Here is a 25001-nt window from a genome sequence, read left to right on the forward strand (position 1 = left end):
CATTTCAGTCAGGCATAGGTGCTGCAGGCTCTCAGGGGCCTTCTCCACTGTCCTCTGTCCTGCTTCCTCTCAGGTCCTACCACCTCGCCCATTTGATTATCTCTGCTATCTTCTCAGGATCTGCAAAATAATGTCTCTTACTTCTGGGCCCTTTTAGATCAACAGGCTCTACTCTAGTCTGATCTCTCTTCATTCCCATTTTAAAATTAAGTGATCCTATATTGACTGAACATGCCACCAAACCCACCTTTATCCTGAGTATGCTACTAGGTGCTTCCAATTAGAGTGCCATAAATCTCCCTTGCCTCCAGAGATCTCTGGGTATGGTGGAAACAACAATCAGTAAGAGAAAGGAGTGCACTTAGAAATGATGAGCAGACCTGGGTTGAGGCAAGAGCATTAGAGTAACATAGCAGAGGCCCTGAGGTTGTCCTGTTCATAACAGTTGAGTAGTTTCAACTCACTGACAGGAATGTGGTAATGACCTTCTAGGCAGAATAAACACCACTTCAAGAATTCAGAAGCAAATTTAAGGGGACATGAGGATGGGCAATAATATAGGGGTGGGAGTTGGATCAGATGAGAAGACCAACCAGATGGTAAGTCATTTAAATGAAGACACGCCAACTTTCCTGAAGGGCCTCAGAGTATGTAAGGGGAAGAGTCATAGGATCTAGGCACAATTTCAGGATGCTATGTTCTTCTTTCTGGGGAGAGGAAAGAAGTACACATTGTAATATTCTGAAGGTCCCTAGGCTATTTTATCTGCATTTAAGGTCACTAGGAAGCACTCTGAAACACACTTCCAGTGTTCAAAGGTCATATGAGAGGAACAACACAGCCATTGGATGTGCAAGAACTCAGAATTGGGTTAAGATGTTGAGAGCAGTCTCTTAGTCTAGGTCAATCTGTCCATTCCTCCGGGAGTGAGGTGTGCTCCACAGAGAAACAGCCTGGTGCCATTGACTGATCAAGGCCACCTGAGCAGCCACTGCAGGTGGATGCTCCCTGTTCAACAGCAGAGCTGGTGACACCAGCCTGTCTTTGGGTCTCATTCAGCATCTCCATGTCTTTCCTGCAGCAACTGCAAATGCAGAGGCACTGTCTAATACACACCTGGACATCTCAGAGGAGTCTTCACAGGCAGACACAGAATGCAGCTTTGCTGAAGCCAGGCTAGAGGACCTGGATGCTCATGTCTGTTTTCTTCTTCCCTTACTCTTTTCCTCCTCCTTCTATTTATCCTCCACTCCACCATCTTCAGAGAGAGGAACCGGGTGTGTATGGAAGGAGACCAGAGGCCACCTCTCTCAGCTGTGTCCTGTGTGCAGTTCTGATGATCTGACCTCTACCTATGCAGATGATATAGGGCTAGTTTGGTCTGCTGCCATAACCACACTTAGATAATAATCCTAAGATTGGAAGGTCTGTGACCAAGGATGAATTTTAAAATCCAATTTTAAGTACTTATGAACTTGGAAATGAGAACCAAGACTAGAGTCCCACATTACCCTGAGTTAGGTCAATGAACCTTCAGTGCTGTATTGAGGACCATTTCTCTTTTGTCTACAGACTCTGCATCATGAATTCTCTGAAGCAAATGGCTTCTTTGCCATCCACCTTTTAAAGATGCTCTGTGAAAACAACACTTAGGAAAATGTCTGTTATTCTTCCATGAGCATCTCCTCTGCTCTAGCTATGGTCCTCTTGGGGGCAAAGGGAGACACTGCAGTCCAGATGTCTCAGGTAAGCTGCCTGTCACCCCACACCTGCTTCACTTGCCTAAGGGCTGCTGAGAAGGGAGGGTAGGAATGTGCTCACACTGTTTCATGGGGCAGGGGCTAAAGAGGAGCTAAGACAGAGTCTCCTCCAATAAGACATTTATTCATTTATTTATTTGTTTGTTTGTTTATTTATTTATTTATGATTTATATACATTGGTGTTTTGCTTGCTGGTTGTCTGTATGAGAGTGTCAGATACCATGAAATAAGAGGTACAGACAATTATGAGCTGCCCTGTAGAATTAACCTTGGTCTTCTGGAAGAGCAACCAGCGTTTTCAACTGCTGAGCTATCTCTCCTGCCTCCCCAGTAAGACTCCTTTAAAGGTAATACATTTTCTTGAGTAACAACTTGGAGGAAACTCTCAAAATTTTGTCCAAACTTCACTTACATAATGGAGCGAACCAAATTTAATGCCAGGCCTGGTGGCACAGGCCTTTAATTCCAGCTACTATGGAGACTGAAACAGGAGGATGCCAAGTCCTAGGCTAGCCTGGGCAACTTAGTTTCAAATGGAAAAAAAAAAGTAATGGAGAGAGTGGGCTGTGATTATAACTCAGTGATAGAGCTTTTGGCTCATATGCTTGAGACCCTAGGTTCAATCCAAATAGTGCAATGTGGAAAAAAAAGTTGTTGAAATTATTTGAAACACAGGTTGCTGAGATCTATTTCATTTTTAGAGGAAGAGACTTTGTGATTATTCATTGGCAAGCGTGGTAGCTGGAATGTAATTGGTCCCCATGAGCTCACAGGGAGTGGCGCTATTGGGAGGTGTGGTCATGTTGAAGGAAGTGTGTCACTGTGCAGGCAGGCCTTGAGGACTCTCTTGCCTAAGTTTCACTCAGTATCACAGTCCATTTCCTGTGGCTTGCAAGATGTGGGACTCTCAGCTATTTCTCCAGCACTCTATCTGCCTGCATGATACCATGTCCCATCATGATGATAATGGACTGAACCTCTGAACTGTAAGTGAGCCACTCAAATTAAATATTTTCCTTTATAAGGTTTGCCTTGGTCATCATGTCTTTTCACAGCAATAGAAAACCTAACTAACACAGCGAGGAAGGTTTACTCCTATTTTTAATTGTTTCAATACCAACCTACCTCACATCAGAGCCTCCCGTGCTTCACTGCTGAGCCATCTCTTCAGCTGGAAAGTTACATTTACAACCATAAGGTCTCATCACTGAGCTCATAGTGATTCATTCTTTTTCTTCACAGGCACTTGGTTTAAACACAGAGAGACATTCATTAAGGCTTCCAGGGGCTTCTCCATATCTTGAACAAGCCCAACAAATAGTACTTGCTTAGAACAGCCAACAGGCTCTTTGCAGAGAACACTTTGCAGAGAGAATTCCTCCCAGTAAGTTGTATCAGTAGAATGATAACAATTCTATTCAAATACTTGTTGATATGGATCACAGGAGAAGAACCCTAGAGAACTTGAGAAAATTAAGGAACAAGTTCTAGTCACTGTGATGATACACATCTATAATATCTGCATTTAGACGTCTGAGACAGGAGGGTCATTTATACTTGGCCAGCCTAGGCTATTCTTCAATGATATCTTGAAATAATTTCAAAATTGACTACTGTTATGTTTTATTTATTCATGTCTGGTTTATTCATTTGCAAAGATCTAGTATATGTAAATGTTTCTTATTTAATGTAATATATACACTTACTTTAGCTTTTATTTTCATGCCATAGTATCAGAAGGTTGGAACACTTGCTGACACTATATTTTGCAATGTTATCCCTTGATTATTTTTCTCTCCAGACCTTTAAGGAATCCTGTCTTTAATTCTATCACTCAGAGATGGAGCAGCTGTCCTTTGTCAAAGCTCCAGAGGAGTCCCGGAAACACATAAACACGTGGGTCTCCAAACAGACTGAAGGTCAGAATTTCTAGTTATTTCACACCCCACATTCTTGTCCTTTTTCATCCACCTCTCTCACTTCTTTCTCTTAACTTCCCCTTCTCCACCCATGAACTAATCTCACTGTTATTTCAGAGAGCCAAAGTGATGCAGACTAGCTAGTCCATGTGGTGTAATTATGAATTCATGGAGGTTCTACTCAGACACTTAGATTTAAAACACAGAGTTGTTTGTATATTTCCCTAGGGAAGAAGAGCTGATATAAATGTCCTGAGAACTCCTGGGCCTGATTTCCCATCTAACTGTTTGAATTAGAAGACACAGGTGATCTGCAGTACTGGCAGGTCAGGTGACTCCACCATCTTTGAGATGGAGATTCACTGGTAGACCTTCCCTGTAATCTTGATCTCGGGCTGCTTCATTCTACAATGTGTTAATGTGTTTACCACTGAAGGGGCCTTCTGTTTCTGCTTCCACACCTCCTGCTTTAGATCCCCTACTTACATTTGATGAAACTAGACTAATGGAGCTAGAGTCAAGACCTCTGTGAGGGCTGCTCAGTTACATTGATCTAAAAGGGCCTCCCATTTGAGTTTGAATCTTTTTATTTATTTATTTATTTATTTAAGACATGACATGTTCCAGCATTGGTCTTTGAGTTCATTGAGATCATTGTCTAATATTTAAGCCATTCAGATATTTCTATACTACTAGGTACATTTCTATTTCTGCTAAAAGAGAGAGAGAGTAAGACTGAAAATCTCTTCTTAAAGACTCAGCATTTATTTGTGAATTAATTGTTGGAGTCTTTACCTCTTATGCACGCTTGATATCATAAACTAGCAAGGATTCTCTGGATCATTGAAAGGATACTTCTTATTAAAGAAAAAAGGAATCTGTCCTTTTCCTGAATCATCTCTTCCAGGGATGGACAGTACTCCAAAGTATAGAGTAGTAATATGTCCTCCACAAAGAACTAGACATGACATGGAGTGCTCAGTGAGACACTGCATTTAACATTGGTATATTAGTCAGAGTACTCTAGAAGAACAGAATGAATATATATTACTAAGGGGATTTAATAGAACGCCACAAACAATACATGCTGAGTAGCCAGAAAGTGGCCATCTGCATGTGGAGAAACTGAGATTGGGGTAGCTGCTCAGTATGTGGTTGGAGACATTACCAGTCTCAGTCTGGCATTGAAGGCCAAGAGGATTCTAGAGGGACCCTAGTCTCAGTCCACATGAAGGCCAAATCCATTGGGTTCCAATGTCAGCTGAAAATGGCAGGTGCAGTGACTTGAACAGACCAGATGCACTCAGGAGTGAGGACTGAGGCAGGCAGACAAAGCCTTGCTGCTTCTCTCTTGGTCCTTTATATCAGGGAAGCACAAAGAAGGTGTTGCCTACTCAGGGGTTTGTCCTCTCCATTAGTTACTCTTTCTGGAAAATGTCCTCACAGACCTGCCCAGAGACAGGTCTCTTAGTTTATTCTAGACCCAACCAAACAGGCAACTAACATTAACCACATCAAGGGGGTAACGAACCCCTTCTACGCCTTTCCACATTTCCTGCTTGTTTTGTTCTCCATCCTGGAGTCACTTTTTCTGCTTTTCCCAAACCTGCTTTCCTGGAGAGACTTGGAAGTCTTTCACCGTCCTCACTTTTGCTGTGTTCCTCCAGTAGGTATGACCTCCAGTCACACATGGATGGTGTTGGGCTGTTTTGATTTGGTTTTTAATATGTTAATCCACATTCAGCATATGTGAAAACATGATGCTTGGATCTGCCAAAATGTCATATCAGCTTGTTTCTCACACGTGTATAACATGAAACCTGAACTAAGTCTCTGCTTCCTCAAAAGGGAAAATTCCAGAGTTGCTGTCGGGTGGCTCAGTTGATTCCGAGACCAGGCTGCTTCTTGTCAATGCCTTATATTTCAAAGGAAAGTGGCAAGAAGAGTTTGACAAAGAACGCACAAGGGAAATGCCCTTTAAAGTAAACCAGGTAAGGAACAGTGTCCTAAGGTCCATGCCAGTGTGGTGGAGAGATTGCGTGGAAGGGTGTAATTGTGAATGTGTAGCTCTGGGGCTCAGTGGTAAAGATTGAATATCTTGTGTGAGGCACTGGGCTTGATGCTCAGCCCAGAAAGAGAACATGAGAAAGCACAGAAAATCATTTGAAATATATATTTCTGAATGAAAGGCTAAGCTCAGTAAAAAATGATAGGAATAAACAGTATTTACTCCCTGTATTTTTTTACATCCTGTTGGTGGCTCCTACAGCCTCTGATAATTTCTCATAAAACCATTGTTTCAGCCAGGCAGTGATGGTGTACGCCTTTAATCCCAGCACTCGGGAGGCAGATCCAGGTGGATCTCTGTGAGTTCAAGGCCAGCCTGGGCTACAAAGTGAGTTCCAGGAAAAGGCACAAAGCTACAAAGAAAAACCCTGTCTTGAAAAACCAAAAAAAAACAAACAAACAAATACAAAAAACAAAAACCAAAAACCAACAAAACACAAAACAAAACAAAACAAAACAAAAAACAAAAAACCATTGTTTCTATCTCATTCTAGAAATTAAATTTTCCATAACTTCAAGAATGCCAAAACTTAAGGGAGTACAATATATGTATGAGACATGATTCAGAGTAGAAAGGTATATACAAACATTTATTTAATAGAGTATTTTTAAGTAAAATAAGCATTTTAAATTATTAGTCAATTTATCATTAGTAAGTAGTATTAATAGCTTTCTAATATTGAAACAGAGAGAAAAGATCTCAGTCTTGATTAGAATATAATTTGAGTTAAAGTAGATATTAGAATAGTTTGCCCAATATCTATATAAATATAATTTAATGCAGTTTGAAGACTTACGAATGTTACAATCCCTATTTCTTTTTTATTAGCAGTAGTATTTTTAAAACTTTGTAAAATAAGTGGTTCTCTTAATTGGAAATTCGATCTTTACTATGGATATTCTCTATCAAATTTTGATATTTAGTGTACCACTGTAATTAAAATCTTTCCATGTATACCACTTCTGTTTTTAAAATATACCATAGGTCTATCAGAACTTGAATAAAATACAGGAAGATAAATGAGGTTCTTCCAGATGGCCACTAACTTTTAAAGGGTTGACAAGATCTGTATGATTATGATCGGTCATCAGACTGTAATGCATCACAAAGATGCATGGGTATCAATCCAGAAGGTCCCCAACCTGTAGTAATTTTACTGGGGTTTTCCTTCTCCCTAATGGGCTATCAGGATGGAGCTCTGCCCCAAGCCTGTGAGTGTCAATGCTCTGGAGCTCTCTGCTCTGTGATGGGTTAGAAGGTTGTGACCTATCATGAACCTCTGAGCATGTGTGCTCCTGTTGCCAGGCTGTTTTCTGAGAGGATGTACCTGTCTGTAGTCCCATTCGCATGACTATGACAGTAATCCAGTCTATTTGAAGAAAACTTTTCTGTTAACTATATGCTGTTTCCTTAGATATAATTGTTAACCATATTTAAATGATCAAAATTCTGCATCTGATATAATGGTCATCTTTCCATTAGTGTAGCAAACTCTCTGAGATAATCAACTTAGAAGGGGGAAATGTGTATTTTGGCTCATGGTTCCAGAAGTTTCAGTCTGGGTCAGTTGGTCCAATCACTCTGGTGGTGATGCATGACAGCACGGTGGAAATGCATGGTGGGGGCTTGTTCACCTCACAGCAGTCAGGAAGCAAAAGAGAGAAACAAGAAGGGGTTGTGGTGCAAATATTCCCTTCAGGGGTTCCCATCCTCAATACTTATCTTTCTCCCATTAGACCCTATGCCCTAAAGGTTTGGCCAGCTCCTAGTAGTGCCACTCTGTGGACAAAGACTTTGGAACATGAGCCTTTGTGGAACATTGGACCCAACTAATACTTAAATATTAATAATTAAATGACCCATTTCTTTTTCTGGATAACACATCTTCTTTCACTAATAGATTCCTGTCCTGGTTATTGTTTGTCAACTTGATGCAAGTTAGAGTTATTTGAACAGAATGGATCTATATTGAGAAATGGCCTCCATAAGATTGGCCTAGTGTAATGAGTGTTTCTCTGTCTGCCAGCTAACTCCCATATAATGATATGGAGACTTCTTATTAATTATGAAAGCTCAGCCTATAGCTTAGGCTTGTTCCTAACTAGCTCTTATAACTTAAACTAATCTATTTATACTAATCTATATTCTATCATGTGATGTTACCTCTCTTACATCTTGTACCTCCTGTTTCCTTTCTCTCTGGCTAGCGACTCCACCTTTTCTTCTTCCCAGAATTCCCTCTCTCTGCCCAAAAGTCCTACCTATACCTGCTGCCTAGCTATTGGGCATTTAGCGATTTATTACAATACATTTTCATACAATGTACAAATATCTCATAATAGCCTAGAGGCAAGCCTGTTGGGCATTTTCTTAATTAATGATTAGTGTGGATCCAATCCACTGTGGGTAATGCCAACCCTGGGCAGGTAGTCATGTATTGAGCGGTGCTGGTAGCCAAAGCCCATGGGAATTTGAAGCAGGTGACAACTAGCATTCAAAAGGTCAACCTATCAGAAACAAGGATTCTGGTAAAGGACTAAGCCATTATGCAAGGCATGTTGGAGTTATTGCCTTTTTGAATGAATTGACTGTTTCTTGTTGTAAGCTTCTTGTATAAGTTGGATGTTTCTTGGGTCCCACCAAGCCCCCACAGTCAGGACAAATCTCTCTCACCCAGAGTCTCATGGCCTGCTTATAAAATAATCATTCAGAAGTTTATATTAATTATAACTGCTTGGACACTAGCTCAGGCATATTACTGACTAGCTCTTACACTTAAATTAACCCATAATTATTATCTATGTTTAGCCACATGGCTTGGTACTTTTTCTCAGTTCTGCCTTGTTATCTTGCTTCCTCTATGTCTGGCTGAGGACTCCTGACTCAGCCCTTCTGCTTTCCAGAATTCTCCTTGTCTGCTTGCCTGCCTATACTTCCTGCCTGGCTACTGGCCAATCAGTTTTTTATTTATCAACCAACCAGAGCAACACATATTCACAGCATATATAACAACATCCCACAGCATTTTTGTGCAATAACAGCTAGCTCCCTATTATCATGTGTCTTCATGTAACATATATATATAATCTCATGCTTATACCTCAATCTTATGGGCACATATATCTCTGGGTGGTCAGGAAGATGACTTTTCATTTAGTTGTATAAGTTTGATATATAGAAAGTATATTAAGATATGCTTCATTGCTAGATCATTCGTCCCATGAGACTAGACACTTAAAGCCTGCTTTGCTCCTTTTGCTCAGACTAACACAGAAAATAACAATCTTGCCTCAGTCTAACGCAAACTGCCCACATTTAGCTCATTTTTGCCTCAGAGCAAGTTCAAACTAGACTAAAGGCCTTTGTAAATAGATTGTAAGTTTAAAACTTTACAGTTATGCACAAGATCAGAGTCACAGTATCTAACAAAGTTACTAACACAAAACACCCTAAGAAAATCCTGTCAATTCTTCACTTGCTAAGTCTGTTGATAAAAAGCTATGTCTCAGAGTTTGTCTCACTGGGCACTGCACCCCCTCCTTCTGGTCCTGAGACCTTGGAACCTTTTGCTACTATGGTAATGGCTCTGTTCCTTATCTATTCTAGAAATGTGTTATGACCTTGAGAGTTTTGAAACTTTTCTCAGGATTGTAAGGAGTCTCCTGTTAGAAATGTGTGGATGGTCAGGCAAGAAAGGAGCTAAGAATGAAGGCTGAAAAGAAGCTGTAGACATAGAGAAGCAGTAGAACAAAGAAGAGCAAAGAGATCAGAGGCAGAAAGGAACTTACTTAGAATAATAAAGTGGATAGACTGAAAGAGCACAGTATGCATAGATTCATTTGATATCCCTCAGAATAGATTTCTAGCTGGCTGTAGATTCTTTCATGGACTCTGAAAGAAAGTCCTTTGGGACAGGCACCCAAAAAACTCTTGTTAGTCGTGATCTGTGTAAGAAAGCAAGCTAAGAAAGCCATAGGGAACAAGCCAATAAGTAGCATTCCTCCAAGGCTTCTGCATGAATTCCTTCTCTGACTTCCCTCAGTGATGGAATGTGACCTGAGAGTTGTAAGATGAAATAAACCCTTCCCTTCCCAAGTTCATTTTGGTCATGGTGTTTCATCACAACTGTAGAACCCTATCTACAACAGTCCCATATCTGCTTAAAACAATTATTTTTATGAAAGCAGGAAGAGGCTGGCAGACACTGGACTATGAATACTGTTTTCATTGTGAGTGCTGAAAACACTCCTGGTATTAACTTCAGATCATTTGGAAACCTCCTGACCTCTGTCAATGATATATATTTTGTCCTTGATTTGTCTATTCAGAAGGAGAAATGGCCAGTGAAGATGATGTGTCAGGAAGACACTTTTAAGCTTGCCTATGTGAATGAGGTGAAGGCACAAGTATATAAGGGCACGGAGCTGAGCGTGGTGGTCCTGCTCCCAGAGGATGGTGTGGACCTCAGCCAGGTGAGGTAGGAAAGTCTTTAGCAGGCACCTCTCTAAATGTCTATAAAAGAATCCAGGGTCCCAATTGTCCTTCCTCATTACAACAGAACTCAATGTTTCTACTTTTGCAACTTCATTTGAGGGTCTGTTACTCCTAGACTGAGCACTGAGCTGAGCTGTGTGCAGGCACTGGGATTTGTGATCAAAGCTGTGTCCAAGATTCCCATTTTGGGGCTGTGTAACCTTGCCATATGACATAACATCATCCTAGAATGGGCGATAGCTACCTAATAGAATAAAATGAGTGCTACTCAGGCAGTAAACTTAGCACAGTGCTTGGAACTTAGTCTTCCCTTCATAAATACAACCTGAATCATGATCGTTGTTAGTATTTTATTTTATTATCTGAGAACATAAAATAGATTTTTAAAAAATTAAGTCGACAAAGAGAAAGAAGAAGAATGTGGTTGGGGAGGGCAGAGTCAGGCACATCATTATGGCATATCTTAGTCTTCCTTGTATCAGGATGTCCCCACAATGTGTCAGCCATCTAATGAATGATGGGCAGTAGAGTGTGCATGGCCTTGGGGATCTTTGTAAGCAGAACAGTTCCCCTTGTTCTTCCCATCCAGTGCCTAACTGTGGCATCACTTCTAGTGTTAGTTAGGTCTTCCTCATTGACAAAATGCCTGACATAAATAACCCAGGATGGGAAGGATTAATCAGACTCATAGATTAAGAGGGTTCATTTCAAGTTACCAGGCCCCATCAATGGTTTCTATGGTGGCAGAGACTACAGACTTTTTAGTAAATAGGAAGCAGAGGAAGAAGAAAGGACAGAGTGCTGGGAATTACCTCTTAGAGATACAGCAATAGTAACTACTTCCTACATGCAGCTAGCCCCTCAGCTCCTCATACCTAAAATCTTAGCTGCCTCCCAAACAAGGGTTCAGAATATGAGGCTTTTGGTATAATTTCATATTCAAGACACAATAACACAAAGGAACAAACACTGGACACATACCCCTTTTGGTGTTGCTCACACCAAGTCTCCCTTTTCAAATTTTTAATTTTTATTTTAGCAGCAATGATTTACATCTTCAAAACTAAGTCTAGTTAAAGAAATCAAAAGCAAGCAAAACCTAAACCATAATCACCTGGATGTGGACACGTGTCAGAATAAAAGTTGTCTCAGAAATGATTTAGAAAAGGACAGCCAGGTCTTCCCAACCCTGGGCTGCTTGACTTCCATACCCATCAGGGAAGCCTCATACAAGCTAGCATGACAGTGGGACCCTCACACTGCCTAGCCCTGTGAATAGTCAGTGCCCCTTGTAGAATGATGGAGGGTATTGTGAGTGGGAAGTGCCTATGAGCCTCTGGGTCAGACCTCACTTGTGAATCTGAAAGTCTCTAATTCTGCTTTGCCAGGTGGAAAACAATCTCACTTTTGAGAAGTTAACATCCTAGACCAAACCAGACTTTATGAGGAGCACTAGAGTTTTGGTTTTCCTTCCAAAATTTAAACTGCAAGAGGGTTATGACATGGAGTCTGTGTTTTGAGCACTTGGGAATGCTGGGTGTCTTCCAAAAGGGTAAAGCTGACTTATCAGGAATGTCTCTGGAGAGAGATCTGTGTCTGTCCAAGTTTGTTCACAAGAGTGTTATAGAGGCCCAACTCTGGGCAACAATATGTTACATTTTCAGGGACTGACCCATTCTCATAACGCATGATAAGTCACAGTTTTTCTCAGGTTAGAGATGTCACACTCACTGGCCAGTGAGTAATGCTTTGTCATGTGTGTAGCTTTTTCCCAGATAGAGAATGACATTGAAATTCAGGTCTTAAGAATAACAGTTAGTTGGCTGAACCTTGAGTGGATGGGGTATGTGCAGAAAGAGAATTACTGTAGGGAGTTATGTCTACAAAAGTTGCTTCAGTTATGACCTGATTCAGCAATAAATAACACCTGGGAATTTATCCTTGTGTATTCTCTGTAGGGGTAGCTAGCCTCTTTTAAATTAGTTCTGAAGTCTAAGATTAGCTGTCTTTGTAACTGAGAATACTGTTATTTATTTTCCTGTGTCAGTTATGAAAAATATTCTGGTATTATCAGAATTATACAGCTTAAGCAGAAATCATCTTCCTTGACCATCCACAGCTATATGCACAAAGATGTAACACATACTACCAATGGGCTATGGAAGGAATACCACAGCTCTTCTGATTAGGGAGATAAGTGGTGGCACATGAGAAAATTACAGACCTAAAACAACCAATTTCCACAGCAAGCAACTCCATGGATTTTGCCAAGTGGGGACCCCATTGAGGCTTCGGTAATGGTCACGCCCACAAGGCAGGGCAGAGGAGGAAGTGGAAGACCAAGGATCGGGAGGAGGTCTCTCTTAGTTCTGGGCCCCTGGATGCTGGAGGTAGACCGAGCAGAGTTCTCCAGAGAACACCACCAGACTGCGCCATACCTTTGCCAGACCCTGTAAACTACCCCTTCATTTGTAAGTTACCCCACAAAATAAACCTCCCTTTTAACTATGTGGAGCTAATAATTTCCCCAATAGGGACCCCCAAAAGAGAGTTATTTACCTGGTGGGATGACCTGTAAAATACTAGTTGTCATCTGCTGCATACTTTCTCTTGATGCTCAGAACTGTTCTCAATTGGCTATTGAGGATCTCCTTAAACCAGTTACTTTGTCCTGAGTTGTTGGTCTCAAACATCTTGGCATTGTGACAGCAAAATGAACTTACATGTTATGCTCAAAATCTCTAGTTCATGGACATAATATTATTCATCTCCAGGTTTCTGTTAATAAAGGGTTGTGAGTACAGATGAGTGTGAAAAGCCAACTGCTGCTATTGGGCACACCAGCAACAAGCTGACAGATGCACAACCCCCACAGCCCAAATGGACCATTCAGTAAAAGGTCACCTTGAAAATTCCCACACACTTGACTCTCCTGAGACACATTGGCATTTGGAGGCATTCACCTGGGCTCAGCAAGCTACCCTCCAAGTTTCATTTTGCAAGAAACATGGCAGCAGGCTGGGAGGCATGGTGCTAGAGAGGTAGCTGAGAGCTCATATCTAGTTCACAAGTTGCAGGCAGAGGGGCTTGTGGCTGGCATAGGGTTCTGGAACCTCAAAGCCAATCTCCAGTGACACACAACCTCCAGCAAGTTACACCTACTCTAACAATGCCATAACAACTAATCCTTCCCAAACAATACCACTAACTCGGGACCAAGCATTCAAACAGATGACTCTATGTCTACCATTCTCATTCAAACTGTCACACTCTGCTCCGAGACAACCATAGACTCATGGCCGTATTATAATGCATAATGCATTTAGTCTAACTTCAAAATTTCCCAAAGTCTTTCACAGTCTCCATATTGTTTCAAAGTCCAAAGTAACATGTCTCTTCTGAGACTCAAGGGAATTTGCTAACTATAATCCCTTGTAAAAGCAAAGCAAAAAATTCTTTACATACTTCATGCATATAATGACACAGAATATAAATTACCAGCCCCAAAGGGAATATAATGAGCAAGTACTAGATGAAAGCAAAATTGAAACCAAGTGGGAAAAACACCAATTCTGCAACACCACATAGGACGTTAAAAGCTTAATGCTCTATTCCTAATACCAAGGAAATGGAGTCAGTATCTATGGCCATCAACAGATTAATGGATAATAAAAACATGGTGTTTTAGCCTAGGGGAGGGGTCATTCCCATTCAAACCAGCACATAAAATGGGCATAGTGAGGAAATACTGGACCAAAGCAGTAATGAAGCCTAGAGGAGCAATCTCCATTCTGCACTCCACCTGTCATGTTCAAGAGTTCATCAGACGGCTCTCCTCTTCCAGCTTTGCTGAATGCAGTACGCTTCCCTCAGTGGCTTTACTTTGCCCAGGAGGAAATTTCCACAATGGCTTTACTCCAGTATGCTTAAATCCAGAACCTTGTGGTCAAAGCTGCCCAATTCTGCTGACTGCTGCAGCTGGAACCTGCCCACCCCACCCCTTGTGTACATTTCTATAAGCTTTCCCTTGTCCATGTTTCTTTTGCTACTTAACTTCTCTTCCACAATTTGGAAGCTTAGCTGGGTGGGTCATACCCTGAGGCCACCATTTCCTTTATTCTATTTTGAATCAGGCCTTCCTTTAAACTTTTCATTTCTGGGAGCACAAGACTGGAATCCAACATGTAATTTTCTGGTCCTCCTTTTCTCTGCAATCTGCAAAATTTGTTATTTCTCTTTTCCCTCCTTGTAACTTTTCAGTGGAGATCTGCATAAGTGTGATGACTAATAACCACATGACACAATCAATGTAGGCTCCTTTGAAACCTCCTCTGCCAATGATATTAGTCAAAAATTCTTCAATTTATTCTCCTGCAGATTCTCAAGACAAGGGCAAAAACAATTTTTTTGGCCAAAATATCACAAGAATGGTCTTCAGGCCATTTGTTAATCTCCATCCCCTCTGAAACCTCTTGTGAGCTGAGCCTCCACAGCCCAAATTTTCTCTCAGCACTACTGTCTTCCATTCTTACATGTTCTTACTAAGATGATCTATTAAACCCTATTTAAAGCATTCTACTGCTTTTCCAATCCAAAGTCTCAATAACTTCCATATTTCTCCAACAAACTATGGACAGACTTGTCACATCAATATCCCAGTCCTTGCTATCAACTTCTGTCTTATTTACTGTTCTCTTGCTGTGAAGAGACCCAAGACAAAGGTAATTTATAGAAAAAATTAAATATTAAATTGGAGGCTTGCTTTCAGATTCAGAGGGTTAGTCCATGATCATCAGGGTGAGGATCCTGGCAGTAGACAGGCTGGCATGCTGCTAGAGAAGTAGCTGCGAGCTCACATCTGATTCACAAGCTGTAAGCAGGGAGAGTGTTTTAGTTAGGATTTTTATTGCTGTAAGAGACACCAAGACCACAACAACTCTTATAAAGGAAAACATTTAATCAGAGGCTTGAAGCATGATCCTCAATAGTCTTAACAATAAAAACCCTGAGTCAGATATTAGGTTGAAAGCTGAAAGGTCAGAAAAGCATAGCAGCCAGCCTCCTAGAGACTTCTTACCTCTACAAAATCTCAGATGAATTGGGGAAGACCCTGTCTCCACTCACCTTATATTCCTGTTTCCACCTCCCATGTGCTGGGTTCAAAGGCATTATTCTCCCAAGTGCTAAGATCAAAGGCACAATCATCCCTAGTGCTGAGAGTAAAGGTGTTTCTGTTTCTCTTTTAGACTGGTTTAATCTCATGTAGCCCAGAGTGGCTTTGAACTCCTGAACTTCCTGCTTCTTCCTCCCAAGTGCTGAGATTAAAGATGTGTGCCACCATTGCCTGGCTCTTATGGTTAACTAGAGGCTAGCTCCAGCCTCTGATGTACACGCAAGTTTTATTTGTCAGAATGCAAACAAATATCATACAATAGGGGCTGACTCACAGTTCAGACATTTAGTTTACTATCATCATTGTGGGAAGCATGCAGTTAAACATGGTCCTAGAGAGGTAGCTGAGAGTTTTACATCTAGACTGGCAGGTAGCAGGAAGAGAGTGACACTGGGCCTGGATTGAGCATCTGAAACTTCAAAGCCCACCAAAATGACACACTTCCTCCAACAAGGCCATACATACTCCAACAAGGCCACACCTCCTAATAATGCAACTCCATATGGGCCTATGGTGGCCATTTACACTCAAACCACCAGAGAGAGAGAGAGACAGACAGAAAGACAGACAGACAGATAGAGAATGTGCCTAGCATGGATTTTAAAAACTGCAAAGCTCAATCAAAGTGATACACTTCTTCCAACAAGGCTACACCTACTATGGAAGTCATACCTCCTAATCCTTCCCTAAGAGTTCCACTGACTGGAGACCAAACATTCAAACATATAAGCATATGGGGCCATTCTCATTCAAACTACCACATATGATATACATGCATAATAGAAGTTTATTCTGTTATAAAGACAAATTAATATTCCCCCCCAAAAAAAAACAGATCTCAAAACCACTGTATTAAGCAAGGTAATACAGTCTCAGAAAAAAAGAAATATATTTCTTCTCATGTTAATCCTAGCTTGAAATATAAATGTTTATGCATATAAATAGGTTTAAATGTGGGTAAATCCAGAAAACAAAAACAAAACAAACAAAGATAAAGAAGCAGACAAAAAGAGGTACTAAGGAGGTAGGGCCTCAAGGACACTTGTAATGAGAAAGCATAAAGGAAACTGGATGAATGTTGTAAGGAGAAAGGGTGAGAGAATGGGGGAGATGGGGAGGAGGTGAAACTCCAACTTTGCTGAAAAGAACATAATGATATGCATTGTATTCACCATGATGCTATATAATACACTGTATGATGCTAATTTTAAAAGAATATGGGGTGGAGAGTGGAGGAAGACAAATAATATATGTAAGAAAGATGTCTCTGTGAGAGTGAGAAATAGTACATTGGCCTTAGAAACCAGTAAGGAGGTCCTTAAGATGTTAAACAGGGAGTGGTCCTAGTGCCCAGCTGTGCTGGCTGCTGAGGGATGGTCTGTATGTTAAATGTGTTGCTCTGGTTGGTTAATAAATAAAACACTGATTGGCCAGTAGCCAGGCAGGAAGTATAGGCAGGACAAAAGAGAAGAGAATTCTGGGAAGTGGAAGGCTGAACCAGAGAGATGCTGCCAGCCGCTGTGATGAGAAGAAACATGTTAAGATACCGGTAAGCCACGAGCTACATGGCAACTTATAGATTAATAGAAATGGGTTAATTTAAGATGTAAGAATCCTGCCAGTTTGTAAGCAATATAAGTCTCTGTGTGTTTACTTGGTTGGGTCTGAGTGGCTGTTGGACTGGCGGTGAAATTTGTCCTGACTGTGGGCCAGGCAGGAAAACTCTAGCTACAGCTGGCTAGTGTTATGTCAATTTGAAACAGTCTAGAATTATCTGAAAGGAAAAAAGGTTAATTGAGAAAATGCCTCAGTAAGATCTGACTGTAAGGCATTTTCTTAATTAGTGATTGATAAGGGAAGGCTCAGCCTACTGTGAGTAGTGCCATTCCTGGCTTGGTGGTCTTGTGTACTATAAGAAAGCAGGTTCAGCAAGCCATGAGGAGCAAACTAGTAAGCAGCACCTCTCCATGGCCTCTGCATCACCTCCTGTGCCAGGTACCTGCCCTGCTTGAGTTCCTGTCCTGACTTCGATTATGAACTGTGATGTGGAAGCATATGCAAAATAAACTCTTTCCATTCCAAGTTGCTTTGGTCATGGTGTTTCATCACAGCAATTGTAACACTACTTATAACACCAACAGCTCATTTGAGGTATGCATTAAAGAGAACAGAAAATATTTATCCAAACCAACACATTTGCAGTGTTCACAGCAGCATTATTCATTAAAAACAAAACCACGGAAACGCTGTAAGTACCTACAACCGTATGAAGGAATTAGACAATCCTGGCTTTTTACTAAAGATTAAGGAGGGAAGAAGGGAAATGAACAAAGGGGAGGAACAATTGGATTTTGTTTTCTGGTAATGAGAGACCTTCTGGGGAACACTTGCTCAGTCCATTCATGGCCTGTCATTTCCTGTCAGATAGCTGTGTGGTATCATTAACTTTGAAGTGGGATGGAGAGATCAGGCAAGACCAGGTCACTAACCTTGATTCACAGTTTTAGAAGAAAACATTCCTCAGAGGATTGACAATCTACAGGCAGAGCTGAGCAGAAGTATCTAACTCAAAGGCCAAGGCAGGAAAGGTCTCAGACACAATGTAAAGACCAAATCTTTGCGTCCACTCCAGTCACCCAGTAGATATCTGAATGGGCAAGGAAGAGTCAGTGTTTTCAATACAACAGGTAACCACATCCCAGGACCCACATGGCTGAAGTGTTCTCTATAAAGCATATTGTATGACTTCCAAATCGAGTGAGGTTTAAGTCCCTTAGAATGTGTGAAGATAGAGGTTGATTTATTTTTTTTTTCTCAATAATAATACTAGCTCCACCAGGCAGAAAGAACTAGAAAGCAGTAGGAGTTATGCCATCCTGGTGAATATAGGTGGTTCTCTTCCAATGCATGGGCTCTAACCCTGGTTTTATCAATAAACTGCTACCTATAAATTCTGAAGCAGGCTTAGTCTCTTAACTTCATAGTGTTAGCTCTCCAGGCCTACAACAGAACACCCCACTAATCAACTTATAATGTGACATCATTTATTTGGTCAGACTGGAGGTTTCACTCTAAGGTTCACTGGCGCCATTGCTTTTGAGCTGGTGACAGCCTGACATACCATGGCAGGGAAGTTGTGGTGCAGGAAACTGCTTAGTTTCTGGAAGCCAAAATATCACCAGGAGAAAGGTCAGGTGGCTGCAGGAAGTGATGCATAGTAAGCCTTTAATAGAGGGAACTTTGTTTATATAAATAATGTTTACCTCTTGTCAAAAAGGCAAAGGAGATTGCAGGTCACTATTCTGCCATATATAATAGTTATATTTTGCATTATAATTTTGAGTTTATTATAGCTTCTTCCTCCTCTCTCCCTCTCTCTCCTTCTCTCCCAATCAATCCTTCTCCCTATATCAGTTTCAGTCTGTCCATCATCTGCACCCAAACCCCTTCTCCCCTTGATTCACTGTCTCACCCCAGCAGGGTCTCAGTATCCGGCTCTGGCCGCTGGGCTGCTAGCAAGTCTTTTGTCTTCAATCATTATTTGAATCAACGCAGCTGTTACCTGCATTTATTTATCATTTTCTTCTACATTACTGTATTCTTGGCTTCTTAGCCTCTCTTTTTGATTCTAGCATGTCCCTTTGCTGTGACTCGAGAACTCACAGTTCAGATAGACCAGTTTTTTACAGATACAATTCTATGTGTGCAACTGAAGTTTTAATTTTATATATCTATTTACCTAGATATTGACATATGAAATTCCTTAGTTCAGGGAAACCTTTTCTTGATGCAATATGTAAGACTGAAATAAATGTTACCAGGCAATACACAGATTTAGCTGTAAGATAGGTGAGTTTATTGGAAGATTCTATCCTTCTGAGTCTCCAGACTCCAAGACATCTGCAAGAGTTAAGTACATTCCTGTCATTAGTAATACTACATTTAAGCCCAGGTCTTAAATCCCACTGGAGATAATTAACAAATAGTTGTCAGGCTGTCTTTCCTTGATCTTTCTTTGTTGTTGTTTGTTTATTTGTTTGTTTGTCTGTCAACTTGACACAAGCTAGAGGTATCTGGGATTAGGAACTTCAATTGAGAAAAATGCTTCCATCAGACTGCCTTAGGAAAGTCTGTAGTGTAACCATTATTATTAATGATTGATGTAGGAAGACACAGCCTACTATGGGTGGTGCCACTCCCTAGGCAGGATCCTGGATGGGGGATAAAAGCAGGTTGAGCAAGCCATGGGGAGCAAAACAGGAACCAGCATCCCTCCATGTCTTCTGCATCAGATTCTGCCTCCAGGTTCCTGCCTTGAGTTCCTGCCCTGATTTCCTTCAATGATAGAATGTGACCTGAGAGTCATAAGCTAGAGTAAACCCCTCCACTCACACAAGCAGCTTTTGATCATGCTGTTTTTTTCACAGTGATAAAAGCCCTTACAAATTACTGACCTTTAATGAAGATACAGAGAAATCCAGAAACATAATGACACTTTGACAGATGAGAAGCTGTGTGGTGGTATTGTGTTCCACCCTAACAAATTTATCTGGGGTCAGAGAACAGACAGCCACTAGATACAGAGCCAAAAATGGTGGCTAGAAAATGGATCAGAGCAAGCCAGAGCAGAAGCTGAGTGGTAGTGGTGCATGCCTTTAATCCCAGCACTTGGGAGGCAGAGCTAGGTGGATCTTTGTGTTCAAGGATGCAGTCAGCATGGAGACACATGCCTTTAATCCTAGGGAATGACGGTAGAAAGAGAAAGATATATAAGGTGTGAAGACCAGAAACTAGAAGCATTTGGCTAGTTAAGCATTTGGCTGGTGAAGCTTTTAGGCTTTGGAGCAGCTGAGAGCCATTGGGATGAGGACACAGAAGCTTCCAGTCTGAGGAAACAGAATCAGCTGAGGAATTGGCAAGGTGAGAGAGCTGTGGCTTGTTCTGTCTCTCTGATCTTCCAGCATTCACACCAATAACTGGCCTCAGGTTTGATTTTATTAATAAGACCTGTTGAGATTCCTGCTACAAAGCTGTGTTTTTAGTGAACTTGGAGTTTCACAGGAAACATGACTACGTGAGGCCTCACCAGGGCTATCACTATGATGGTTTAATGTGATTCCCTGTTTCTGAGGCCAGATATGCTGCTCCATTGTTCTGATCTTCAAGTTATGATTCTTCGGTAAAAACGATGTTATATTACTGTCATGAGCCCAGATTCCTGCTCCTCTGGACAATACTGGGAAATCTCAGAAAACATGCTTCCTCTTTGGCCGTGGTTTAAAGGTCATCTTTGGTTTATCTACCATGTGGAAAGATCCTTGAAAATCAGCCAGAGAGGAAAGCATTTTCTTAGCTTTTGTGACATACTAAGAATAATACAGTTGGAGAAGATTTGGAATGGAATGATAAATAATCTACTCATATTCCCTTAATTGCTAACTTCTTTGTGAGTAGCCTTCATATCTCTTGTGTATCAATTTTGTGAGGAGTGTAAGAGATAAGAGAAGCTAATTACTCTTGTATTAATAATTTATTCTATTTACCTTTGGCCAGATCTAGCTTCCAGCATTAGTCACATTATTTGTAACAAAGGGAATTTCCATTAAGCTGTGTAGTATAGAGATAGCCAACAAATTTATGATACTGTCTTTTTCTACTTTGGGGGTGGTTGGAGCTTCTGGGCTCCAGTGATCGATCCTCCTGTCTCCAGGTCCCCAGTAGCTGGAGTTATGGGTAACATCCCCACAACTGACTTCACACCATATTGTGATGATTCAGCATTTACCAAAACCCTTCTGCCTGTGTCAGCAACAACAGTAGCTATTTGTTATCTTAAAAATCATCATTATACAGTTCTGACAACACAAATGCAATGCTGGATATTAAAGCAAACTCTAAGGACTTCTCTATGCTCCCCTTGAATGGAAAACAATGAAGGTCGTGAGTGGAGTGGTTAGCACCAATTTATTAAGAGCACATATATCAGCTATGTTAAAGTATGGCATAAGCTGGTCATGGTGGTGCACAACCATAGCACAAGATAGTTGAGTGCTTTGTTTTGGGATGAGGCCTCTTTGTTTCATATAGGAGGCTTAAACATCGAACTCCTCATTTCAAGGGCTACTCTTACTGAGTCACTAGGACTATAGACACCTGCTGGTGCTCCACTCTCAGGTGAAGGATTCTTTAAGGCATAAGGCCTCATGAAAGAAGTGGGTCACTCTGTCTAAGGAAAAAATAGTAACAAAAGGCTTAGGTAAATGGTTCAGTAGGTAAGAGCTCTTACTCTATAAGCATTAGTATCTGAGTTCAAATCCCAAGCTCCCATGTAAAAAGCCAGACTGTGACCACACACATACACCTTTAACCCCTGCACTGTTTGGGAGTGAAGACTGGAGAATAACTGGGGCTTGCTGACTGCCAGCCTAGCTCCAGGTTCAGTGAGATAACTTGCCTTAAGAAAATAAGGTGGAGAACAGGACATAGATGTTCTTTTCTGGCTTCAGTACGTGCACATAGCACCTCCCCAAGCACATACTTCCCTACATATTTTAAAATAAAATAAAATACATTTGGTGCAAATTTTTAGACTGCATGACTCTATACACACCCACCTATGAATTCATACAAATAATGACATATCTAGGTGACTTGCCAGGAAAATGTATAGTTCCTTTGCCAACGTTATCTTTTCTAATTGCAGCATTCACCACAAAGGAATGAGCTAATGCTCCTTTTAAATTGGTCCATAGGAGTGCTTCTCAATGATGCTGTTCAATGTGCACAGGATCTATGTGAAACATGAATTAATTTCATATTAAGAAACAGGGTATTGTCGCGCCCGCCTCGACCAGCAAGGAAGACGCGACACCGGGATCCTTCTCATTACAGTTTAATCAGACCTTTGATTAGTTACATTGTGTCTCTCTCGCTGGGGCAAGCCTCTCCCAGCACCTAAGTAGGGCTGGGCAACCAACCCCAGGCAGCCACGTGGGCACTGTCCACAGGTTCACGCATATGCCAGCAACACACGAATCCAGCCACAGCCAAATAAGGAACTGTTTACCATAAAGAGTGTTTGCCATCGGGAAGGCAGAGGGTAGAAGCCAGAGCCATCTTTAGGGTGCAGCTACACACAGCTCTCTACAGTTTCCCCCTTTTTGTTTTACAAAGCAACAGGCAAGAGTAGAGGTCTGATCTCTGCTAAAATGGAACATGTACTAATGTTTGTCCAGGCGTCGTCCACCCAGAGAACACTAGACCCGTCCGATACCCTTTTCACAGAGGTGGGTACCAACCCACATGCAATCAGACTTGCTCTTCTTGAGGTCAGCGTATCATAACCTCAAGTGCAGTGCGCAGGCCTCGCATCCTGTGCCTAAATATCTTTTAAAGTAGCCAACCAGGCTTGGGGGGACTGTCCTGCATCAATGGCCATAAAGGCTTGGACAATCATGGCTGCATGGTGACGCTGTGAGATCCTAATGCGACAAATGCACCACAAGCATACTAGGGAGGTGAGCACCAGTAAGCCTACTAGGGCTCCTATTCCCGCCCACTCCTTCATGTGGCCCATGGCTGTAGCAATCCAGGAAGACAATCCCTCCACCAGTCCGGTATCCACTCGAGTCGAATTCACCGTGACAATAGCCACTCTCAGCTGATCCATCAGGTTATGGAACTCTCCAGTCCAATTACCTAAAAGATAACTAGACAACTTTTTAGATAAATCTGTAGCATAACAATTGGAAGCATCCAAATTCAAAAAATTCAGAGTAAATAATGCAAGAGAAAGTCTGTCCTTAGGGGTACGGCCATAGCCTATTCCCCCTTTTTGTTTTTGAAGCAATTCCTTCAAGGAGCGATGAGCACGCTCCACAATGCCTTGACCTTGTGGATTATATGGTAGGCCATGTACAAGTTGCACATTCATCTGTTGACAGAAGGAAGTGAACTTCTGTCCGGTATATGCAGGACCATTGTCTGTCTTTAACTGTTGAGGCTTACCCCATGCTGCCCAAGCTTCTAAGCAATGAGCAATGGCATGAGAGGCTTTTTCTCCTGTCATTGGGGTGGCATGAATGATTCCAGAACAGGTATCAACAGATACCTGTACATATTTGACACGTCCAAATTCAGAGATGTGTGTAACATCCATTTGCCATATTTTTAGGGGGAGCAAACCACGAGGGTTAACTCCTAATCTAGAAGGATGATGAAAAATGACACATTGTGAACAATCTAGTATCACCTTTCGTGCCTCTGCACGTGAGATAGAAAACTTTTGTTGTAATGTCCTTGCATTAACATGAAATTCTTTGTGGAAAGCATGTGCTCGTTGTATGGCAGAAGCCAGAAACATCCATTCCTGTCTAGTACACTGATCTACTATATCATTGCCTTTAGCTAATGGACCTGGCAGACTGGTATGTGCACGGATATGTTGCACAAAAAAGGGATGTTTACGTTGCCAGATCAGTTTCTGTAATTGTCCAAACAATGAGCTAACCGGGCTAGAAGATTTGATGGGCCCTGCACATTCAAGGCTTTTTAAAGCATTAACAACATAACTAGAATCTGACACTAAATTAAAAGCAAATGGACAAGCCTTGAAAACTTCAAGAACTATTGAAAGCTCCACCTGTTGAGGTGCACCTGGCAAGAATTGATGCTTTACAGGTTCATTAGAATCCACCATATAAGCACCACAGCCTGTCTTAGACCCATCTGTAAATATAACATTTCCTGGAATGGGCTTTGAAGCAGTCACTTTAGGGGAAAACTACAGGATGTTCTTTAAAGAAAGTTAATAGTGGATGTTTAGGATAATGGCAATCTATGTGTCCTGGATAGGTACAACGCAGAATTGCCCAATCATCTATGGCAGCACATAATACCTTGACTTGAGTAGAATCATAAGGAACAACCTGCGTTTGTGGTGATGTCCCAAAATATTGTAAACATTGTTGAATACCCTGTTGCGCAAGTAATGCCACTGCAACAGGATAATACTCAATTGATTTTGCAGGTGAGATTTTAGTATAAATCCATAACAAGGATCCTTTCTGCCATAAAATTCCCGTAGGTTGTAACTGGGTAGGCAGAATGCACAGGGTAATATCATATTATTTTGCACTCTTTGAAGAAAAGCTCTTTGTAGTCTATCTTCTAATTTTGTTAAGGCTTCTCGGGCTGCACTGGTTAATTGCCTCAGTGAATCCAAGGCTGCATCTCCAATTAAAATATCATATAATGGTTTTAACTCATAATTGGCCATTCCTAAACTTCCTCTTATCCAATTTATATCTCCTAATAATTTTTGAAAATCATTCAATGTGCAAAGATGATCCTTCCTTAACTCTACCTTTTGTGGCATGATATAATGATTAGTTATTTTAGAGCCAAGATAATTGACAACTTTGTTCTGTTGCACCTTCTCAGGGGCAATACAGAGTCCCTTTTGCTTTAGCAGTTCTACAAGTGAGCTATATGCTTCTTGAAGAATGCTCTCTTCTTTAGCTGCTAACAGTATATCATCCATATAATGGAGGCATTTTAAGCCTGGAAAACGTACTCTCAAAGGTTC

At 41.2% G+C, this 25001-nt stretch overlaps 1 pseudogene; it reads left to right on the top strand.

The window, feature by feature from the left end:
• The first annotated feature begins 1614 nt into the window (after nucleotides 1–1614).
• On the top strand, nucleotides 1615–11913 carry LOC118584658 (annotated as a pseudogene).
• Nucleotides 11914–25001: the final 13088 nt, after the last annotated feature.

Source organism: Onychomys torridus, chromosome 5, assembly GCF_903995425.1.
Source record: "Onychomys torridus chromosome 5, mOncTor1.1, whole genome shotgun sequence".
Lineage (NCBI taxonomy): Eukaryota > Metazoa > Chordata > Mammalia > Rodentia > Cricetidae > Onychomys > Onychomys torridus.